Source organism: Onychostoma macrolepis, chromosome 04 (genome assembly GCF_012432095.1).
Source record: "Onychostoma macrolepis isolate SWU-2019 chromosome 04, ASM1243209v1, whole genome shotgun sequence".
In the NCBI taxonomy this organism is placed as follows: Eukaryota; Metazoa; Chordata; class Actinopteri; order Cypriniformes; family Cyprinidae; genus Onychostoma; species Onychostoma macrolepis.
Window position 1 is genome coordinate 2,577,707 of NC_081158.1, and position 21,345 is coordinate 2,599,051.

The 21,345-nt window shown below is 36.2% G+C and overlaps 1 pseudogene; it reads right to left on the reverse strand.

Moving 5' to 3' along the window:
• The window catches only part of LOC131539509 (uncharacterized), a 40,116-nt pseudogene extending 24,333 nt beyond the window's left edge, over nt 1-15,783 (reverse strand).
• Nucleotides 15,784-21,345: the final 5,562 nt, after the last annotated feature.

Here is a 21,345-nt window from a genome sequence, read left to right on the forward strand (position 1 = left end):
TTAAACTCATCCTTTCCTCACTTTCTCTCTTTCTGCAATGTGTATGACTTGTGTGAATGCATGTGTTCATGTGATAGATTAGTTCATATGTCTTAGATTTATCCAATAAGTCTTATTTATATTGAAAAGAGAAGTATCTTGTGTTTTGTGCTTACAAGTTAATGTCTTAATCTGCCGATCTTGTTACTGTGCTATTTAATAGTGTTTTCACTATATTTTGGATTTTAATATCCCGTGCAGATTTGATGTTATACGGCTTGTTCAATGAATCGCTAGCTGACTCGGTGATCAGCCATAAAACAGTGATTCTGTCCAAATTCCCTAAAAAATCATAAATGATTACCTCTAAGCTAAATTATCACTGTTTGCCTTACATCCACTATGTCTATTATTAAGGGAAAAGTGGTTATTTTTTCATTTTTGGAGCAAAGTTAAACCTATGTCACGAAAGTGACGTATGCATTAATTTGGAGTGGTGTCTGTCAACATGACTGTAACAATATTTAATATGTAACAACATGTGGAGCACGCATTCTTCAAATGAAATATGCGCTAATAAGGGCGCTGATACAGCGGTACATCTGATCATGAACGCGATGACATAACGGATTATTGTGATACACAGCAAACAATGACATAGACCGAAAATTCAAATAGGAATATTCCTTTATTCTTTCTGTTTTTAATATATTTTAATATTCATCTGTCTGTATAATGAGTGTGTTGTAGTTTTGTGTTTATTGGTTGTTTTCTCCCTCTTCCCACCCTCTACACTCCCACTTTTCCTCAGTTTTACACGCCCATTTCTGGAGTGTTTTTTAGTTCTAAGGTGTGAAAGACCAGTGCTGAAACGGGGGTTTCATGACACTTTAATCAGCTGTGCATTTACTGAATGAGCACTATGCTATGTTGAACTGAACTGATTGCATTATGTATTATCATCTTTTATTCTTAACAATTTTACTTAATTTTAAATCATTTTTAAATCATCTTAATTTTAATTCCTTGCTTTTATTGTTATTATTTTTAAATTTATTTTATGTAAAGCACTTTGAATTACCATTGTGTATGAATTGTGCAATATAAATAAACTTGCCTTGCCCTGCCTGTGTAATATTTTATTTTTTTCTGGATTTATTATTTAAAGCTGTGGTCTGTAACTTTTACTGCTCTAGCAGTTAATAAACAGAACTGCATGCGTCTTGTGGAAGAACATTGTAGCCGGAGCCACTTCTCTCTATTTATGTTTATGACGAGTCATGCAGGTACTGGGCTACTCCATGGCGGTTCCTACCAGAACCAGTCTAAAATAATCAGAACATAAAAACTTATAGGTGTACTGTAGTGATTCAGGATAAGCCAAAAACAGTTCAGAAAATGGATTCAATGGATACTTGCTTAGTACATAAATTCTGAATTTTGAACAAAAAGAGTTACGGACTGCAGATTTAATACAAATTTCTTATCAAAAACAGTGGTAATCAAAATAAAGCATAAAACATTAGCAATTTAATTTTATTGTTTTTAAAATGTAATTGAATCAAAATTTATACATTTCATAATTGTATAAATTAACTTTTTGGCAAACAAAGTACTGCACAATAGCTGTTTACAGTTAAAATTAAAACATGCTTCATGAAAAGTAATGTCTGTAACCTAAAGCGCTCCCAAAATAGTGAATAGTTTTCGAACACTGGCTGTAACCATGTGTACCATGTCTGTTTCGACACCCAAGATCCAAAAACTAATTCCCCAGTCTAGTTCACATCTGAATGGTTGTTCAAATAAAGAGGCTCTGTTACTTCACAGCCTTATAACAGGGTGACCGTACGTCCTCTTTTCCCTGGACATCATCCGGGACATGTCCTCTTTTTGGACCTACAAAAATGTGTCCGGCCAGGATTTCTTAATCGCCCTAAATGTCCGGGATTCGGTTGTTTTCTTAATCCCACTCTTGCTGAATTTCTGACCATTGCCGCCTGCTCCCGCGATTTTCGTGTCCACTCCTTTAAACATTCTAATATTGTATATAATTTTGGCGCATCAGGGAGCCGCTATCTGTATGCGGTGTTCACTTTCGATTCCGCGATCACACGCACTCTGTGTAAAGGGAGCACATCTTACAAGATCAGATATTTGTCAATGAGCTCAGGATCTGTTGAGCAGCAAATACTCCAGCATGGTCTTGTCAGTCATCTCTCCTTATTCTCAACCTGTGATCAGTCAAATCTGACTCCTGACTCTGCGCTTTTTCCACAGATTTGGGCTACTTTTAAACTGTTGCCATGGGTTGATTTTCCCAAGTGGGTTAAAGGTTTGAAATATTGCATACATTACATTTGACTGAAACGCTTGTATTGAAACATTTTGCATTCTACCTATGATAAAACTTTCATTGACATTTACATGAACTGTTCCCTCCTGGTGGAAAGACCTGCCCAACTCAATCCAAGCAGCTGAGTCCTTAATATTTTCAAGAAACGCCTGAAAACACATCTCTTTCATCTTAATTTGACCCTCTAACTCTAGCACTCTCTATTCTATTTCTATTCTAACTACTTGTTTTATTTATAAAGAAAAAAGAGCCTCTAACACTAGCATTCTCTATTCTTTCTTATTTTCTTTTTATTTATTATAAATAATGACCTTCTAACACTAGCATTATCTATTATTTTTCTGTTCTATTGACTTGTTTTATTTTTATTTTTATTTAAAAATGACCCTCTAACACTAGCATTCCCTATTCTTTTTCTATTCTATCAACTTGTTTTCTTTTTATTTATTACAAAATCAAAATAATCAAACAAACAAAAAAAAACCCTTGCTACATATACTGTTAGGTGAAGCCCTGCCCACGAACCCCGCCCCCTACTGTCCTCTTTTTGGAAAACTAAAATATGGTCACCGTACTTATAAACTTATGACAATGTCCGATGTATAGGCTATTATGGACATTATGGCTACATGATTGCGCGAACCACATTTTATTCTATTATACAAATTACACCCTTTACAAGCAATGCTACATACGAACTATGCAAGCAAAAAAACTAGGCTAACATACTGCTGTTCTTTTTGTACAGAACTACGTCATTCTGACAGGAATCTCAGAACAGCTTGATTTGAGAAAGGGGATTTTAAAATAGGGATTTTTAAAAAAACACTGGGTGGATTTTTATCATTATAGGATGGATGTGTACACACACTTCCAACACACGTTTATGTTCAAACAACTTGAAAAGTGAATTTTGCATCCGATGACCCATTTAAGACTTTTTAAGGACCCGCGGACACCCTGCTTTGAGTTTCTGTGTGTATCTCCAGATAGTTTTATCAAATAAAATAGCAAAATGCTGGTGAAGTGAGTCTCAGAGCAGCTCTGGAGATGAAGTTCACATGTCATTGTCTTATACAGTAAGACAGGAGATGAGCATCACGTGCTTGAGTATGTGTAGAACACGCAGACTTGATATTTTAGCAGTCTTTTTGTGCTTTAATGTCAACAGACACTAATCCATATTGCTGTTTGATTAAGTGTACAGCCCTACGTTTATTTATCCAGTAAATTCCTATTTTTATAGTTTCCACGATTCCATCTGTGTTTTCCCTATCGTCAAAATCATATGACCAAATGTTTGAGTGTGTGATTGCAAAACTGAAATGCCCTAAGGGCATGTGGGTGTTGCTTTCACAGTGTAGTCTAACAGGAAAGGCAGGAAGTTTGTTCTGCTTTGCCAGTACAACAGTCTCTTTGATTATGAAGTTGTGAAATCCACTGTCCTACGTAAATATGAGCTAGTTTGTGAGGTAGAACAGGGCAGTTTTTCTTATTTTAGCGATTAATTCAAAAGTAATGATTTGCCAAAATAATGATCTGACCACATGTGATTAACTTATCCGAACCCTACACCTCAAACAAAACTACTGCCATTTTTATATTTTCTAAAATAATAATAATAATTCTGCTTGATTTATAATCATCAGAATCAGAACTTCAGAATGACATGTTGTGGTATGTCATGGGTTTTGTTTATCTGCGGTTTTAGATGATTTCTTATAATGTAAATAAAGTAAATGACAAAGTATATATTTTCATCTCATTTGTTTGATTGGAGTCTCTTAGTCAACTTTCAGGACTTGCGTGAAAATTTGATGATGTTATGCAGAAATATAGAACTGGTTCACAAACTTTCAAGCAGCACTAACACCAAATATTAGCATACTTGTTATTTAAATAAACTTGAATATGTAAATTACACATATATAGTCTTAACATGGATTACAATATAAAAAGTCATCATATGAATATTATTTCAAATAATTTTAATGTGGGTATTTAATATATGGTATGAACTTATAATTTCATATCCTGAGGATGTACTGTATATGTATGTAATAATATTATATTGTCTTATAAGACAACATATATGACACAGCACTCGTGATATAGGGACATATACGTCATATTACATATCTTTATGGGTACTGTTTTTCATTGTGAAGTACAGCAGCTCAACATAGTGAAATATCTTAATGAGTAGAAATGAGCCATGATACTCTTACTGCTTCTGATACTTCTATTTACTTTATTTGTGGGGGGCGATAAATTATTTGCTGTAATAATTCATAATTGGTGACTTTGAAACCACTGCAGAGGTTCATCTTCAGAACCAGTTAAACCAGGACCATTTCAGGAAAACAAATGAAACCGGTTTGACTAAAACTGTTTTCAGCTGGAGGGGTTTCCAGAATCATGTTTCAGGGTTACTTTACTTCAGAGGTTTTCAGTACATGCATGAAAGCACATATTATGTGTGAATTCATTATAAATAATTTTATTATCATAATTATGACAGAAAGCTATTCAGCCCTAGAGTTTTTAAATTTACATACCTATGTTGTGTTCAACACTTACAGTGAACTTAAGCATGTTAAAAAGTTGAAAAGCTGCCGTTTCATTGTATGAGTCTGTTACAGAGTTTACCATATAGACACAGTATTAAGTCAGCACTGTCTGATAAAAATGATTACATGATAGGAAATACTGTTTGAGAATCACAGACTCACTAATAAACAGTAAAATGAGAAACAGTGATTTCACACCATGTGACAACTGTATCAGAATGAACAGCTTTCTGTGATTTAGACGCACTTGATTATCTGTTTGATCACAACACAAAGAGCTTTAAATAAAATCATTAAAGTGAAATCAGCACAGCATTAACCAATTAATGTTACCAATGACACATCTTAAGATGACAGTCATACATGAAAACAACTAAAGAAAGATGAAACACTCACCTCAGTGTTTTTACGTCTGTCTTTTTCTTCCTCTGAAGTGTTGTGTTGAACAGCATCTCTGAAATTTCTTTCACTTCTACCAGGAAGAGATGTGAGAATGAGAAGAATGACAGTCATCTGAACTCTCATCTGCTTTGTTATTCAGTCAGTTAAAATGAAAGGTTCATTGTCAGGAATGCTGCTGAACATTGAAGTTGTGTTAGAAGTGGTCTCCGTTTATACGTACTGTAGGTATTACTACATAACATTTACAGGCACAAAACATACATTTTTGTTTGTTTTGATTGATGGTGAAATGCACAATTTGGACGTATTATGACGTTTAAAATATAATATTGTATTTACAGCTAAAAAAAGGTAAATTATTTATAAATCTTTTACATCATAAAGATATTATATCATTATCTTTTTATCAATAAACAATTTAGAGTTTTAGACCCCTTAACCTACCCCCAAACCAAAACATAAACATTTGGTGGCAAATGGAAAAAGATTATAGAACTATAAAACCAAAATGTGCAGGGTAATGAACATTTTAGTAACAATAATGAATTAAAAGATGAAAAGTAGTCCCAATGGCAATCCCCAGAGCTATGTGCTTAGCTTGTGGAGAGCTGTGTTTAAGGATTACAATTTGAATTGCCATTACGAGACTAAACATGCAGTGAAATACAAGAATTTGATGGATGCAGACTGGGCACGGACATCTGAGGCTTTGCTAGCTAAGCTACAAAAGCAGCAAGGACCTTTTACCAAGCTTCACACATCCAGGAATGCAGTAGTCAAGACCAGCTGTGATATCCCACAAAACTGCAAACAACAGTAACCCAGATAGCACACACATGTCGCAGAGACGTCTGTGCAATGCCATCTTTTTCGTCTGGCAGATGTATATTTTAGGGCGTTTGCTCATCTGCAATACATCGCAGAGGCATCCCTGCCAACTGTTAGAACAGCACCTAGCCTATGTATTTAAGACGTAAATAATTTAGAACAGCTGTGATCCGCTCATTAAAAGAGGTTAATCAGATGTTCATACGGCTGCAAGAAATCTGATTGATGTAGAACAGACGTCGTGGTCCCCCACTTTATATTAAGTGGCCTTAATCTTTATGTACTTACATCAAAAAAATAAGTACAATTTACTTATTGTGTTCACATTGTATTGCAAAACACTTTTGCTACTATTGATGTGGGATACAGGCAGGGATGGGCAGTATTTCATATACATGCATTCAAATACGTATTTGAAATACAAAATACTATTTTGTATTCTGTATTTAAATACCTTTGAAATGTATTTAAATACCTTTAAATACATTTAATCTGAGTATTTTTGTATTTTCAAAATACATAAAATACTTTTTGCCAATCAACCTCTTTATTAGACTGCTGGTTTCCTGTATCAACTAGTTCAGACGTGCCACTTTCATTCATGTGAGCTGCAGCTGTATGACTCCATCTAGAATTGGGTAATGAAATTTTCTGGATTCCTGTAAGAAAACAAGGAATAATACTGCCTTCGTGCGCTATCAAAATTTCCTACTTCCAATTTCAGAAGTCCTGATTACAAGCTTGTCACATTTTGTGCTTTGCTGTTGGAAAGAATAGGAATTGTGGGGGACGCCAGGTTTCCTGGGAAAATCTTATTGAAGCCAAAATCGTAGATATTTAAGATATTTAATTTTTAATCAAATGTAGCATCCCATTTGTTGACAACTATATCATCATTCACAGTGAGTTAGCTTGTTGATAATTCTGGATTTTCAGTCAAATACATGCTGTTTTGCTGTGTATAAACCATACAAAATGTTTGAAATGGTTATTGCACTACTATGTGCATGACTTTAACATTAAAACAAGGTCATCTTGCTTTTGTGGGAAAAAAGCATTCCTGTCCCAGCAGGTAAAAAAGAGCACTAGCAAGGGGAACATAGCATTAGCAGTAGTCAGTCTTGTTATAGGTTTTTTTGGGGTCAGATTTTGGTTTTATCAACTAGCTAAATGTGTTCATTAAACTTTAATCATTTTGCTATGGCGATATGACAATATAAATGTCGGCGATTATATAAAGTGTAAATCGATTTAACTTTTTCTATAACGTTTATATATCATCGTGGTATGCAAATACATCTGTGGAGCTTTTAGTGGGCAGGAGCTATTGACACGTCAGAGCGATAAAGAAACATGGATAAATGAGCGATAAGCAGCGTTCTGTGTGTGTGTATCCCAAGACAAAGATAATTATAATGCTAATAATAAAGATATAAATTTAAAATATATACTGTATATTCTAAGGGCATACTCACACTACTCACAGTTGCCTTGTACTAAAGCCCAAGCGCGATTGTCCTTTCGCTAACAGACATATCTCACAGGATTATTACAGAGGCAACTGAGGTTAATCGGTTTAATCCCACATTTTTCCCAGACAAGAAAATATCCAAATGATGTGTCATTAGTAACCCTTTGAAATAATCAATAATTATTTTTTCAATTATTTTTGGAAAAGTGTGTGGAAAAATTGTGTTTTATGGTCGGTCACAATTGCGTGGGATATGGAGAGTACTGAAATCACATATTTCTGCAGTCATAAAAATTGTTATATATCTCAGCTCAGCTATTTTAAACAGTTTGATCACATTCTACGGTTATTATTATGCATTAAAAAAAAAACCTTATACAACATTGATAGGAACACTGAGATAAAAGACAAAAAAAAAAATACAACCATCAACGTATTTCAAAATCGTTACTTTTTTGTAAAATATAACATCAAATTTTTGTATTAGTGCTACCAGTAATACCACATCAATATTTAAAATTTTTTGTAACATTTGATCTTTTAATTTAGTGCAATATTTTGTCATTGCAACATTTTAGTGTAATTTTCACTATCAACTGCAATTAGATTTATATTGTATATTGTATATTGTATACCTAAGTTCACTGTTATCCCATGGTTCACTATTGTGACCATCAATATGTTTACTCATTCTATGACCACACTCAACAATACTGAATATATGTGTAGGATATCAGAGCGAATCAGACAAATTACATTTACATTTATGCATTTAGCAGGTTTTTTTGTGCTGCTAACACAGTGCTCTACCACTGAGCCACAGGAACAAATTAAGATTCGATCGGATTGGTGTTGAACAACCCAAAGAACCAAATTCCACAGAGAGGCCCTGGATAACACAACAGGACGTCATAAATCAGATCCTTAGCGCCATGAGTCTGGAGCAAGCCCAACCAACAAGCCTCTTCCAGAACAGCTTGCAACATTAAAACAAAAGGAACACGTATTGATAAGTCCAACTCAGGAAGAAGACTGTCAAATTTGGGGCAAGTAATAAAGACTGATGGTCAAAGAGATGGCCATCACATGTGTTCCATGATAGAAATCACAAGCTTCCTTAGATTGACTTTTCCCCCACACATAGAAGAGACAGACCAGACTGAAATTCCTTTGTTCACAGAGACTTTCTTTTCCATGTGCACCTAAAATCACCTTAAAAGGACTTATGAGCAATTAATCATTTCTATGCATAACTCCATATTATGTATGTAACCCACACATTAGACTATCATGCTTTAATCACATATTATGTGTGCAGTGCTTAATTTGTAAATTTCGAGGTCCCGGAACAAAGCGGGGTGACGGATCCGGCATGTGATTAGAGGAGGGAGAAGTAACAGAGCATTCAGCCGATTGCTTTGGTGGGCCAGTTTAAGTGATTAACAGCGTGCATCAGTTGCTTCTATTAGGGTTCGTTCATGAAAAACCCGAAAAAGCCATGACATTTTGAAACAGCAATTTCCAGGCCTGGAAAAAATAAAAATAATGGAATTTTATTTCACAAATCTCTGTAATAGTTATAATTAATCCTGTCCAGAATTTTGTGGGGGATTGTGTGTATATCACATAGTTTTACTCATTCCCGCTGCTTTCAAGTTTATAATGAATTCCTGCAAACATTTATTCATTTCATATAACATTTATTATATAGCAAGTAGGTTATATGTGTAAATAAATCCACACAAACTAGCAGATTAAATCAGTCATTTGAAAACAGCGTGAGTGATTCAGCTGGACCGCGTCTTCTCTCTTTCACTCTCTCAAAGCGGCTTCACATTAGCGCATCTCGTCTGCAATACAACGAGCTGCTGCATGCTGTCGCTGATCCAAGACTTTCGCTCGCATTTCGAGACAGCTGACAGAATTGTTACTTGCTTAATCGGGTCATTGTTGCATTGTCACAAAAATGTATAATTTGCACGTCTTTTTAAACCAATCTGTACTCGCGCGCTCCAGAGGCGGTTTCAAGGCTGAGCGTTCACAGTCACATCCAAAGCCGCCTAGCGAGTATCATATTGAGTTATTTTTCCAACCTGATCTCATGAAAGTGTGTATAAATAGTACGCTGAATAAAAACGAAAGATGGACTTTGGCGTGTCTATGCTACGTGATGGGTAGGATTAGGGTTGTGGTGTAGATGCGTATCACATGAAAACTGCGTATCATATGCATGCCAAACACGCGCGTAGCATATAAACCACCAAAGTCCATTTTTTTTTAACAGATGTAAACAATGGCCAGAGGCTTAAAATTATATACGTGATACCAGCTAAATGTATTGTACTAAATCGCAGAAACGTAGCTATAGTCTGCTATTCCCCGCTCTGTTAAGTAATGTGAGGGAGGAAACTATAGCTGACGTTAGCTAGGTATGTTATCTGCCTCGGTAGCAAGCAAAATAGTATTTATTTAAACGCTGAAACAATGAAGACGAGACAGATATATCGTTTGTGTACGACCTGGAAGTATTTATTTAGCGATCGGCGCCAAAAACGTCGTTGTGTACGGAACATTACGCCAGTTTCACACCGCAAGCATAATATGGCGTTAAAAGTGGGACAAAACTGCGCAAGCGCATGAACACAGCCCGCAAGCGAATTACAGTACTGCGCGCACAAAATAACAAAACCGCGAGCAGAATCTACACGCGCGAGTAATTTCTACACGCGCAAGTTGAACCCTTCGCCCAGGAATTTTTCACAGTCAGGGCGCGGGGCCTAAACGTATGCTTGTTGTGTTGACAAATGCTATTGGCTGCTAGCCAAATCCTGTATTGATTGGCTGCTCGTCGTCTGCCTGGCTGTTGATTGGCTGTTGTTAGCCTTCTGCTGACGAGACAGAAAGCCGGGAGAATTGAAATTGGACGATGGCAGACAGTAAAGAGGTAAGTTTTCTTTCTAATTTCCATTAAAGATATAGCTTTTAACAGGATCATTAACAAATCTAAATGTGCTATCTCCTTAATTGGTTCATTCTAAATAATCAGTGTATTTTTTTGTCCCTCATTAATGTGTAAAACAATGATTTACTATGTGTTATTATAGGTTAATGTAGCAGTAACTGTATTTTAAGTGTTTTTTCGTCATCTTTATTTACAAGGATTTCGTTTGACCTGTGTTTTTGATGGATGGATATTCTTCTGAAATGGCTAACCCAAGTTTGCATGTAAGTGATTAAAATATTTAACGTTTTATTATTTCACACCGCAAGCGTGAGCAGCGCGTATTTTTTTCGGCGCCCATGTTAACAAATGAGTGCATTCACATCGGGAGCAGGAGCAGCACGTGAGCGTCAAGCAGGAGCGTCGCGTGAGCAGCGCTGCAGCGATGGTTTCGGCGTCGAGTCTATTTTTGCTGTGCCGCTCACACTCACCCAGATAGCAAACTGACATCGAATCAACGTAGAATCGATGTTTCTCGTGGCGTCGAAACGACGTTGATCTCCGACGTCGATCCGGCATCATTCTGCTCATCGGGGTGTTGATCCGACGTCAGGCGCTCCATTCAAATCTAACGGCAAATCGACGCAATTGGTTGACTTACCTAACATTGAATCGACGTTGATTTTCGGTTGGTTGAAACGACGTCATAGAATCAACACCCCAGTCAGCAAACAAATTTGGCCCAGATTTGGCATGCATCTGGCATTCATCCGGCACTGGCATACAGCATGTGGGCCAAACATAGCCCGGGTTCGGCAGAGATGGTACCGGGTTTAAGACGGCACACAAGACATGGGCCAGATGTCAAATGTAGTATTTGGCCCAGATGTCAAATATAGATATGTGGGCCACATAATTATGGCCGATCTTGACCCACATTTACAATCCATTTCAAATATTTTTGAGTAAAATCCCAATGTTTTAATACACAAAGACATTTTCATCTTCCTGTTTGCATCCTGTGTCTAATGCCTTCAAGTCAATCCAGCCACCAATGAAGATTTCATTATTTGAATTATGAAAATCAATGTAATTTGATTTTCCTGCAAATTTTGCTAAATCATAAGGTTTTTTATGCCATGAATGTACACCAGTGGACTTTCCCTTTTTCCACTCTGTCATTTCTATGACAGATATGATTAAATCCTGCATTCAATATAGCTAATCTGACAGAATAAAATGAAACAAGACATAATTTATTTTCAATAACACATTATTTAATCACAGTCGTAATAACTGAAATGTGCAACAGCAACAGTACTAATGGGTTTGTTAATATATATTAAGATGATTACTAATTGATTGAAAGAGATTAAATATCTTTGAGAGATGACAACGTGTTGCCATTTATGATAGATATCTCCAGAAACACATACAAATTCCCAGACAGCAACATAGTGTTGGCTCAGATCCGGCCCACATCTGGCCCTGAGTGAAATCCATGCGAGCCAGATGTGGGCGGATCTGGGCCGACATTGGCTGCTGACTGGTGAGCAGCTTCCTCATGAATCAGTGGATCAGTGTCAGCTGATGGTTTCCCATTGCTAAAAACACTGTTTTTAAAGGAGTGTGAAAATGCAGAGCCACACCAAACAGATATAGCCAATTTAAGTGCCGAATTAGGTCTTAAATTTAGCGATTAATTTAAACTTTGTAGTCTCACAAATAAACCACCAAGACAGTTTAAATATTTTAATGATATTTAATCCTTACAATGTCTTTGAGTCCCGAACAGCTTGGTTAAGCCTAAGGGATACAGCTAATACTACTGGGCATGCGCACATCAATACAGCGTAATTTTTGTCTCATTTTATAACAATAACTACTGTAAGGGGTAGGTTTAGGGTTGGGGTGTAGACTTTAATACACATAGGTAGAAAATTAAATGTATTATTATAATTTATTTTTTATTTATTTATTTTTTTTGTGTGAAAAACTTTACCCAGGGCGCAGATTTCAAAAACCGGAAATGCGAAATTGGCCTATCAGAGCAAAGTCGGCCAAAAGGCGCAATTGTCACTAGCAGTGCTTCATGGGATTGTAGTTTTATTTACCCAGTTGGTAGTAACACATAGTCTGGTACTTTTGTCTTTTTGACAAATTTTCAAATATTTTTTATTTCAGATCGAATATTGTATATGTTGTAGCTGGTTGTTATGATAAATGCATGGCTTATAATGCTTTAAGCAACAAATCTTCAATGAGGAGAGGTGAATGAAAAAACTACAGGAACCTCTGTCGAAAAAGTGGGTGGACGCTGCAGTCTTCCACAGACTTCGGAAACAGTCATACAGATTTGCAGTGATATTTGAATAACAACATGACTAACATTTTATCTAGCATAGTGTTCAAAAAATAATAATTATAGATATTTTGTTTGCTCCATAGATGATTATTATCAGTTTTGTTTAATGTGTAGAATTCACATAAGATTGTTTTTCTTCATCCATGTAAAATTTATAACTACAATGAAGTTAGATTCAATTTTTGGCCTGACAATAACTGTACACAGAGAGGTTTCCTGGTAACCTCCATGAAAAAAGCAGCGTTTCATGTAGGGCTGGACGATTATGGCCAAAATCAGCATCTCGAATAATTAAATGTTTTATCTCGGTTATGATTAATGAACAATTATTTTGGTTATGTTTTATTTAAAAAATATATATATATAAATTGTATTCCTTCGCAAAACATTAACAAGGTGTTAGTTAATTTATTCCATCTTCATTTTTAAGTCGTGTAGCATTTGTAAACACTTGTGTCATTGACACATCTGCTCTGTGGAGGCACATGCTACTGGCCGCATGGCAGTCTCTCTCTCTCTCTCTCTCTCTCTGTCTTTTAAAAACATTCACAGTTCATTCGGTAACTTCAATGTGACTGTGCTCCGTTTTGTTTTGGCCGTCTTTGGTAAAAGAGCAACAGTGAGCAGCTTTGTTTGGCTCAAAGTGATAAGATGAAATATACATCTGAATCTCAGTTTTGATTACTTTTCAATTAATTGTTCAGCCATACTTGCGTGTATAAACGGTACTTCATTATGGATTACATCTAGCATTATTTATTTTGAGTAGTTCAAATTTGATTAATGGTTTTAATGATAGTTAGTGGTTTTAATTAATCATCAAACTGCTAATCGTTTCATGGTTATGGACTTTTTTTGTTTTGTTTTTAATAATGCAAACAGACTGAAAAAAACTTCTCTTTTTCTGGTATTTCATTTTCATTATAGTCTATTAAAACATTTTAATCATCTGTTTTTTTTTTGTTTTGTTTTTTAGGAGAAAGAAAAAAAGGCTTCATTAAAGTCACGGTATGGATGAGGTTTGGAAGTACAGTGATAGGAGCAATTCCAGAAGAAGGGCACTAAGACTAGTCAGTGAATTGATTGACAATGAGCAACATAGGGAGGAGGAGGTGGAGGACAATTTGGAGTTAAGTGGTTGTGTTGATGGTTCGGGGGAATCAGACATGGAAATTAGTGATGAAGAAAGTGACCACCAGAATATTGAGGAGGATGTTGAGGATAAGGAAGTACATGAAGAGACTGCAGCTTCTGTTGAGGACCTGTCTGATCTTCAAGAACCTTGTAGTCAGAGAGATAGTGATTTGCAGAGTTCACTAGTAGATTGGGCAATTGAATTTGGAATTTCACTAATTGCTTTGTCAGCACTTCTTACCAACCTCAAAGTCCATCATTCCTCTCTGCCTAAGGATGGAAGAACGTTGCTGAAAACAAAAACAAGCTACAGCATTAGCAGTATGGCTGGTGGTGTGTTCCATTATTGTGGAATTCTAAATTCTTTTTGGAAAATCCTTGATAAAGTTTGGCATACTGTGGAAGACAAACATGTTTTCAAACTACAGTTGAATTTTGATGGACTAGAGTACTACTACACAGTTTTGGCCAATTCTTGGTTTGCTGCAAGGTCACACTAAGACACCAGTGTTAATTGGACTCTTGTGGTACTTCAAAGCCAAATTCTTTGGCTGATTATTTTCATGATCTGGTTCAGGAGCTGAAAATGTTGAGAGATGTTCAGATGTTTTCTGTTCAAGCAGAAAACTTTCTTTTTGAATGTTGTTTCTGTTGTGTGCGATACCCCTGCCCAAGCCTTCATCAGAGGTGTGAAGTCACACACTGCATATCATGGATGTGACAAGTGTCACCAAACAGGTGTCTGGAAATCAAATCGAATGACATTTCCTGAGGTGAATGCAAAGCGCAGAACTGATGATAGTTTTAGGCAAGCAACTGATGAAGAACACCATATCCAGCACTCACCTCTTACAGACATTGGCATTGACATTGTGACTTGTTTCCCTCATGATTACATGCACCTGGTTTGTCTGGGTGTAATGCGGCGTCTCTTAGACTTGTGGATCAGCACCATTGGTCCCTTGCACTGTCGCATATCATCCATTCAAGCTTCCATGGTGTCAGATAAACTTCTTGCACTAAGAAGTTACATTCCAAGTGAGTTTGCTCGAAGGCCTCAGGCACTGGCAGATCGATGTAAGTGGAAAGCAACAGAACTACGTCAGTTCTTGTTATACACTGGTCCAGTTGTGCTGAACGGTGTTCTGCAGCCTCAAATCTACGACAACTTCATGCTTTTGTCTGCAGCTGTGTACATTTTGGTACACTTTGTACAGTTTTGTTTTCCCTTCTCAACGCATTATGCATTTACTCACCAATAATGGCTGCCTTTTTAATTTGGTCAAGCTGCTCCCCATCCCCTCTGGTTGGCTTCCCACCTTAAAGTAATATTTCAAAATTATTATGAAAGGGGGGTAAAATGAAGGTGGAGAAAGCAATAGTTTTTTTATATACACATCACATTTTCTTGAGGTGCAAGGAAATACAAAAATGCCAAGTAAAAAAGCGATGGTATCAAACCGCACACAAACATAATTTATTCCACAGAATATGACTGACTTGTTTTTTTTTCAAGGACAGAAGAGATTAGGAACATGTTTTGTACCATTCAGGTTGCTTTTCAGCAAAGTCTCCAAGTCGAAGGTGCCCAGCAGCAGATTCTGCACCATGGCAGTAGCAGAGGTGGCAAGGCGGGCTGCTCTCCACGCTTCTGCCTGGCAAAACACCCCACAGCCCTTTATAACTTCAATCTGAAAAATAATTTCACATCACAATATTAATTTATTGGCAACTTTTAGAAACTTTTTCCATGTTTCATATTGATTCTTATGCTTATCTTCCCAATAGTTAATAGATTTTTATGTATAAATGCAGATTAATGATAAAGATATGAAACAAATTAATCATTGCCCTAAACGTTATTAAAGGAGAGGAGGAGGAGGACAGGGTGGGGGGAAAGGAGGAGGTTGGATGGAGAGTAGGGAAGGAGAAAAGACAGTGGGTGGAGAGGAGCGAAGGGGGGCAGGAGGAAAGGATGATTGTCACTTATAACACTAATTGGCTCCTACAAAGCACACGGTTTAAGCACACCTGTGTTTTCGCTGAGGTCTCAGCTGTTGCTGCAGTCTTGTTAGAGAAGAAAAACATAGTTAAACTCTTCAACAATTTTTATTCATCCAAGCAAGCCACTATAGATTCTTATTTACAGGGGGGCTTGGAAAACATTAAACATGTCAATAAATTAAAGTTACATGCAAAAGTAATCAGCCAAACATCATAAAAATCCATATAGCTCTGTTTGAGTAACAACTAAATAAATAAATAAAAATGCAAGGGAGAAAAATACTCACCAGATGCATTTCTCCAAAAGTCGAGGAGGAATCTAGATCCTCCACAGGAGTCCTTCCAGTCTTGTTCATAGAAGAAAAATATAGTTATTCTCTTCAATAAATTAAAGTGCAAATACATCAAATAATTAACACTATCAATCAGCCCAACATCACATGCCTCTACAGCTCTGCTTGAGAAACAATTAAAAAAGCAACGAAAATCAGAGGAAGTTACCTTTTGAGCAATAATGGGGAGGTCACCGGCCAGGGTTTGCGGCCTTTTCGCCATTCCACCAGCTTCTCGGTTTTATCAGTCCTTTCAAGAAAATCTTTAACTGAAAAATTCCGGACACAGTCGAGAGCCAAAATACTATGGGCCCCTCTATCCTCACCCTCAGTCCATTCAAGTAGGACATAGCGGATATCCAATGCTGATATCGCCATTTTTACTCCCGGCCGCTATCTTTCGGCGCGAATGCCGCATGCGGATGACGTCACAAACTACGCCGCATGTGGATGACGTCACAAACTACGCGACGGTGTAGCGGCCGATCGGAGTGGAGAAATGCTTGCCAGTATAAATAACGTTAAGGAAATAAGACGCAATTAAAGAAAAGCAATAGATATGGATGATGATGATGATGATGATGATGATGATTACGTGAATGTATGTTCTATGGATTATTTTATTTATTTATTTTTGCTACGTTTAGACTGTAATGACCTTTCAGCCATATTCATCTAGAAACTGCATTAAGACAATACAGAAAACCAGCATTGCATTTGGTGGATGTAACGGTGAATGTGTGGATGTGTATGAGCTGTAATGTGAATCTGGAAGTGACTTGAAATTGGAAAAAAGGCTTGATTGACAAAATAAAAAAACGACAAACCATTTTGTTATACATTTCCTTCTTTTCCACTATCTTCATACTAGAAAGAATTGACCTTGTAAATGTTTCAGGAAAACATGTAGACATCATAGCTTTCCATTTCCTCTCACTTATTTGCCATAGTTAAATTCCATAACATGCCAATTACATGTGATACCAATTTCACGTGTTCGCATATACATAAGTTTTTTGCATTTTTTTTTTTTTGTTAGTTCTTATAGTTATTGCCTTGATAATAGAAAATATGAGCTAGGCATCATGTATGACAGTTGCCAAAGTGAGATATGAGCTACAAAATGACCAGATCCTGCCATGAGCTATATAGGAGACATATCTTGTATGTACATATAGGGCTTATATGTGGATATAAAGAAGCAATACAGGAGACCTATATGACCTGTATATGCACATATATGCACCTCAATTTTGCCTATATGTGGCATATATACGCATATATGCAGCATATAAATTATCATATATGTGCATATATACTGCATATAGGTTTCATATATGCGCATATATCCTCATATAGGTTCTTTCCATGTGGGAAAGCAAAAACAGAATTGTCACAACTTTGTAAACTTATTAAAAAGAAAAAAAAACTGAAATGAGTACATTGCATAATTATCCATGTTATATATAATTGCCAAATATTTAGCTGAAGCACCTTTACAGCCTCAAGTCTTATTTGTTCGATGTGACAAGCTTTGGCAATTATCTGCCATTCTTCTCCTCATCTCTTCACCGCTCAAGCTCTGTCAGGCTGGATTGGGGCAGATGCACGTTTTCATGTTTTTCCAAAAATATTTTGTTCAATCCCAGGCTGTGGCTGGGCCACTCAAGGACATTCACAGAGTTGTCTATAAGCCACTCTTGTGGTGTGCTTAGGTTCATTGTCCTGTTGGAAGGTGAACCTTCTGCCCAGTCTGAGGTTCTGAATACTCTGGACTGGGTTTTCATTAAGGCCATCTCAATATGAACTTTTCTTCTACTCTCAGTCCCTGCCGCTGAAGAACAGCCCCACAGCATGAGGCTGCTACCAGCACACTTTACTTTTGGGATGGTACTCTGCAGATGATGAGCAGAGTATTTATGGTTTCCTTCAAACATGATGCTTTGAATTGAGGTTCATCAGACCAGATAATAATGTTTCTCACAAAACCCGAGTGCTCTCTTGACCCTCCCATAGACGGCGAGGATCCTTACAAGATCAAGGCTAAGAAACATAGCAAGGACATCGGTAAAATAATCCATGCGACAGCAGTGGTTCAACCGTAATTTTACGAAGCTACGAGAATACTTTGTTTGCAAAGAAAATAAAAGTAATGATAAAGCAGCATTTATGAGCGCGGTGCTGCTTTGTGTACAGCCATTACCGGTGAAGCCGCTATATTTGCTCCTAAAGCGCCACCTCGTGGCAGAGAGTGAATTTGCATTTCCAGTGTGTCTCTTACGTTCAGATCAATGCGAATATTGACCCATGTTTTTATGCAGCAAATATGGTTGTAAATGTGAAAAGTTAATGAGCCTTCTAAAAATCTAAACAATTAAGACAGTAATATTTGTTTTAAATTAATATAATAATATGTTTGACTTGTTCCTTTTCATAAAAATGGTTTAAAAGCTGAAATGCCATTATTTTTTTGTGTGAAAACTTTAATCTAAACTGTAAGTCATTTTATGGCTTAAAATGTTTCCATAGACATTGTCATTGTTATTATTATCATTGCCATTCATACAGTGTTCATTTACTTGTGCAGCTCTTAAAAAGGTTTATAAAGTGCCTTAAATTGATAATTTTTTTTTTGCAGATACCCTGTAAATAGTGAAATAAAATTATTTCATTGATATTTGTGTTGAAAATGTTTCTGATTGACATTTAGACTTATCTGATTTTCTATATTTAAAAAAAAAAAAAAGTACCTGCCCGAAGGACTACCAGGGATTTAAAATTTGCAAGCCCTGCTGTGGTATCAAAATTGAAATCGAGAATTGTAAAATTGAATTGGTATCTAAAATATTGGAGTCATAAGCTTATTTATTGGAATACAAGATAACATAACACAGCAACTATTTTATTTTTTGTGGCAGGGCCAGTGAATATGTTGGCAGGGCAAGTAGAAAAAATCCTTAACGTTGAGCCCTATAGATGTGTGCCATTCTTAAAGGGACAGTACGAAGCATACTGCTGAATGTCATTAAAGAGATGGTCAACCCTAAAATTGAATTTGTCATTATTTACTCACTCATGTTGTCCCAAACCTGTATTAATTTCTTTCTTGTGCTGAACACAAAGTAAGATATTTTGAAGAATGTGAGTAACTGAACAGTTGCTGGTCCACATTGACTTTGATAGTAGGAAAAAATACTATGGAAGTCACTGAGGACAGCAAATGTTTGGTTACCCACGTTCTTCAAAATAACTTATATTCAGCAGAAGAAAAAAAAAATCTCATTCAAGTTTAAAACAACTTAAAAAACAACAAAGAGTGAGTAAATGATGGTATAAAAACAAAACACTAGATGGAAAAATGATCCCATAATAAAGTATTGTGGTCACGGATAAAAAAATAAAATAAAAATAAATACATGAAACCAAAATTTAAAAACACAAGTAAAAATATATTGCACAATTTAAAAATGAAAGCGCTTTTTTTTTTTTCAGAATAGCGAACAATGGTCATGGATCGAAAGATAAGCGCAACTCAAATTTAATAACACGTTTAAAAAAAATAAGCATAAATCAAAATGTTCAACATTTAAAATCATATTGCACAAAACTGAAATATTAATGCAAAATTATCCAACTTGCACACAATCATGTTTTCCTTGGTTATATTTCTCTGTTTTTTGTGCTCTCAGACATTTTCTGCTCATTTGTATTTTTTGTATGCTTATGCTGTTTTTCCTTTTGCTTGTTTCCACATTCTGTGCTTGCTTTCCCAAATGTTGCGGTTAGAGTTTCATGTAAATCAGGGTGGGTTTAAGCCTCATCATTGGTCCACTAGTTCTTGATTGACAGCTCCTCCTCAGCCAATCAGTCGAAGAGGGGCGGTGACGTCACTCCAGTGCGCCTCATTAGCTGCCGATGCTCAGCGTTCACGTGTACAGGTGAAAATGGATAATTATCAGCTGGAGTAGCATCTTTCCATACAGGACACTGTTATGTGTGTCCATCTGTCACTGCTGTATGCCTAGCGACCCGTCACAATATTGTTGCTATATTCAAACTTTATACATTCATGACATTAATATGACCGTGTTATGCAATTATATGTAAATAAACACAATATCCAAATGAATCAAATCCACCTGGCCTCTGTAGCCGTCTCCTCTGTAACACTGCCGTTTTCACTGATCAGTAGTCAAATCTAGCCTAGTCAATGCAAAAATGCTACATTCATTTATAATTAATTTATCAATTTACAAATTTAACATTAACGGATCGCCAGGTAGGCATACAGCAGTGACAGACAGACACATATAACAGTGTCTTGTATGGAAAGATGCTACTCCAGCTGATAATTATCCATTTTCACCTGTACACGTGAACGCTGAGCATCGGCAGCTAATGAGGCGCACTGGAGTGACGTCACCGCCCCTCTTCGACTGATTGGCTGAGGAGGAACTATAATCAATAACTAGTAGGGTTGGGTACCGTTCACATTTGAACCGGTACGGTACCGGTACCGGTATCTGAAATTCGGTACCGGTACCCAACGGTACCTTTTTTCGGTACTTTACTCTCTGTGTAATAACAAAAACATTTATTTCAGTGAAAAAATAAGTCCAAAACTCTCAATTTCAACATTTTGAACAATTGGACCCAACAATTGTTTTTCTTTTTTTTCTTCCAGAAATTCTTGTGTTTTATTTTTTTTCTGATAATCAAATGAAGGCATGAAACATTTATTTATTTCTAATCAAATCAAAATGAAACCCTTTTATTTTTTTGGCAAACAAACAGAGGTTTACTGTTAAAATGAATACATGGTAGAAAAATTATGTGAATATACCTTTAAAAAAGTTATAATAATAATTGTATTTTTTCTACAATTAAGTCGTTAATGTGGTTGTAATAATTATTTTTATAATTTAATTGTTTTATTTAAATTTGTCAGTAAATGGAATATATA